The following is a 4,320-nucleotide window of genomic DNA, read 5'->3' as shown; positions in this document are numbered from 1 at the left end:
ATTCTCCTCGGCGGCTGAAATATATTCTCCTCGACACCAACACGTATAAAACTCTTCTTAAAGTCCTCATACATCTCCTTCTCTCTCTCAAGTAGCTCCCCCTTGTGCATATCTATCCACCATGGAGAGTGGTCTAATTCCCACTTAGTGAGACACCTCATGTATGGAGGGTACATGGTGGTGTCGATATTGGCCATTGCATGTGGCAATTAGTGGAATAGATGTAAAGACACCCAAGTGCTTCAACATAGCAAGAAACCTACTTAAAACACCAATAACAATCAACAAGATAACAAGGAAATAATAAGATACCATCCCCCCAGAATACAACATCAAACAGTAGGGTCAAGCCTATCACAAATAGTTGCAAGCTCATGTAGACCTAAGTACTAGGCTGGTAAGGTTGACCGTTGGCACAAGAGGCTCACTAAAAAATTCTCAGCAAATGTACAGAACGGTCGTTTGATTTCATCTTGCATTTTTTGAGAAGAAATTATCATCTATAATGAATTGCACAGGCTTTATGTGAGCATAGAGGGGTCGCGTGCGGCTAGAGTGAATTATGTGGTGAATGTGTTTGAGTACCCAAGCTACTCTTATTCGGATTTCCAAAAGAGAGAAGCAAAGCATGAGACGTTGATAGGACAAAAAATGTATAGACTTTTTTTGGTTCATGCTTGTAAATAGGGTGTGTGGAAATAAAATGAGTGAGAGGGTGTTATGTACATATTTTCCTTTGCAAGATGTGAAGAATGTAAATTTTCTTGGGCCAAGCCATTGGGTTTTCCTTGAAAACCCCAAGGTGGTGCATGTATTAAATATGGTTTTAGAGAAAATGTGAGTCTAGGGGGTGTGATTTTTTTTAAAATACCTTGGCGAATTCTTTTAAGATTGGAAGAGTGGTTTAAATGAAGAGGTGGCTGGAAAATAGTTCGTAATGGGACACGAAGAAAAGACAAAAATAGAAGTTGAAGATCTGGCGACGTATCACTTCTGGATGATCATGATTCTATTCGTGGAGCACATGCATTTAACTTGCTAACCTTGCATGAAGTCTGCAGGCTCTATAAAACGCTGGTACGCATGTCTGAACCAGAGGAGGGAACTGAAGAAGAGCATTACAATTTTTTTTTTGATTCACTGTGACAAAAAATCATGACGCTGAAAGACGGGTTTGCTCGTGACTGAAGACGCTGCCGCGCGGACCTATGAGACGGGAGGCTGGAAGGTGAAGAAGACGCCGGCAGCAATACATTTAGAGGAGCGGCTTGCTACATTGAAGTGATGATCGTGATACTACTGTTGGTCGTGAGTTTGCTGAAGCGGCCTGCTCCGACTGAATTGATCGTCACGGTGATGTTGCTATTGATCCACAGCCTGCTTCGAATCACCTTATTTTGATGATCGTGATGTCCATGTGGTCCCTTTGGCTAAAGCGACTTGCGGATAATCATGATGCTCTGTTGAACGGCGGCCTGCTCGTAATGTTTTTGTGATGCTGCCCAATACAAGTTTTTTTTTATTACTCGTGAAGATCGTGGTGAAGCGGCTTGCTGCTGGACTGGTGGTCATGATCGTGATGCTACCTCCTTGGAGCTGAAGAAGATCGATGTGCTGAAGCGGCTAATTGCAATGGTATGCTGAATGAGTTAGGAGGACGTGGGAGCAGCCTCTTCTAGACGAATTTCTGAGCAGATATTTTCATCTTGACGTGCTGCCAACTAAGAAGGATTGGTGATGTGCCTTGGTCATTTAATTGCTGGTCATAATTTCTGAGACTCTACCTTGAACGATTTTTTATGCAATTGATGAAGACATGGTACCTGTTGTGATGATCAGTCTGGGCCGATAATGCTATGTGAAGAAAAGTCTTGTTGTTGTTGATTTTCTTGATCAGAAAATTAGAGATTTCAGTATTATCTTTTGTCTTTCCATTGAGGCAGAATCTATTGCCTAGTGGGTCAAATTGCCTCTGAGTTGTTCTGCTCGGAGTGAAGCATGATTCTATCTATTGAACTCGACAGTGGTGTTGAAGAAATCCTGTTTTGTGGTTTTCATATTGAAGTCATATTCTCCGCAGTGCATGGGGATTACTGGTCTTTACTTTTGCAAGTGGATGAGGAAGAATGGGAGAATGTTCGTTTTCCTGCTGAGAAGAGGACCTCCCTGAATACATTTATCATCTTGAGTTTTGTACAGAAGTTGATATAATTTGATGGAAAATGTATCTTATTTGTCACTTGAAAGTAATCTCCGTCTAAAGTCTTTTTAAGGGAGTTTTTGTGGGATATGTGTATTCTTCTTTCCCGGGTTGTTTTGCAGCTTTGTGTGAGAGAAGGGAGTTGGGAGATAGTTGCAAGAAAATGAGGCGCCAGTGGACTGGTCTTGTTTGTTTTAGGAATAGATCAGAATCTTTGCCGTTTGTCTCATCAACGTACCTCCCTTGCAAACGTATGTAGTATGTTTTTTTGCAAGTGTTGAATCTTGATGCGTTCATGCACCAGTAGGCTTTAACAAAAGTGGAGTTGTTTCAAGCATTTTCTAGTCATTCGCTACCATGCAAATGTAGCAATGCCATGAGGCATTGTGGGATATTTGAATATGCATTCACATATTTTGGGTTGCTATCTACAAACGCATGGAAAATGTTTTTGGTTGCCCTTATTTTAGTCTTGGGAGAGGAGGAGAATTTGTATAGCATTAACTATTGGAGTTCTATTTTTGGGATTTTGGTTGGAGTCGCACTTTCTGTATCTATGTAAAATACACTTATATTTGATCCCCTGCTACTCAATACTATTTTTTGTAGCCCAGTATGTTAAAAATTCATTATTGGGAGGTTCCTAGTTTAAGGTCTCTTATTGTCGTCAGACAGTTTTCTTCAATAAAACTTAAGATTCACCGTTTACGATTTCTTGCTAGGGTCGACCTTTATAAAAATTATGGTTGTGGTTAGATGATCCAACGATGATATATCCATGAGAAAAATACTACAGGTGTCTTCATGTTCATTACAAATCATTACCCCTTCGCTCGGAACGTGCTCTTGCTTGTTCTCTCTCGCTTGTGAAATAAGTAGGTGTTGGATATACTTACAAGCCTTGATTTTCCGCTTCTATTGTCCACCTACAATGGATAGGTTGGTAATTGGAGGTGGACAATAGAAGCGGCAAATCAAGGCTTCTAACTATATCCAATACCTACTTATTACAACAAAAAATGATGAGATGGATAGCTCAGTTGTTGCTAGAGTGCTCTCAAAGGACATGGTAAGGGATACACTCCAAGGAAAGAATGTTAAAGCAATGTCAAAAGATATAACAAGATATAAGATGCATGAAGTGACCAAGACATTCATAGTCTCAATGATGCCCAAGGCATATGTGATAAAGCTTGGAATGCGTCAAGAGGATATGTTGCTGTTTACAAGTAATTAGACAAAGGATTTAAGAGAGTTATCAAGGAAAAAATGAATTTTCCTCTCCCAAAACCATATCATGTAGGACAAGCACAAAAATGTTTGAATGGTAAAGTTCTAAAGCTCATTGGTGAGCCTATGCATCTATGCCATACAAATAAATGTAAGTCACACATTATATATAAGCTGACGAAATTAAACATTTTGTGCTAAATGTATGTAAGGTGCAAAGTCCAATGGTCAAGTTCTATAACATGATAGTTCAAGAATGTGGTGGTACACTAAAGTTTGTATTAAAACTAATGAATGTAAGATTATCAAAGGATAAAAGTAGAGAGGGTAAGCTTGACCCGAATGAATGGAGCCTCGATTCTAGACATCACAAAAGATCATTCAAATTATTTCAATGTTCAATTAAAAAAATGACTTATGGTGGTAGCTTGTTGATTTTTAAGTTCCAAAAAAATACTATGAAATATTAAAGGTTTTCTTTAACTTAACAAGTATACCAAATGTGGTTGGACATCAAAAAAGGGGAGAAGTCCTAAAAGTTGATGAATTTGATGAATACAATGTACAGTGTCATCTCGCACGAGATTTAAAAACTTTAAAATGTATGTTTGGTGTCTTGTGTGGATCGAATGCAAAATTTTCATCCCTGTATTGCATGAAATCTAGAAAAAAGTCAAAGGATGGAAATAAAATTTGGATTGCAAAGACAAGAAAGCAAGGTGCCCCAACTCGTGATCAACTTATAATACACGATGGAAAAACGGCCTACTTGGATCCAAAGTGGGATATCATTCTAAAGATACACTTAACAAGGGTTAGCTTTTGCACTTTACATGCCATGGTAAGGATGTTTGAAAAGTCAGTATATACGAGTACATGTGCTTTGCTTA

This window comes from Cibotium barometz, chromosome 54, assembly GCF_041138505.1.
Source record: "Cibotium barometz isolate CiBa-2024 chromosome 54, ASM4113850v1, whole genome shotgun sequence".
NCBI lineage: Eukaryota > Viridiplantae > Streptophyta > Polypodiopsida > Cyatheales > Cibotiaceae > Cibotium > Cibotium barometz.
This window is presented reverse-complemented; position numbering follows the sequence as displayed.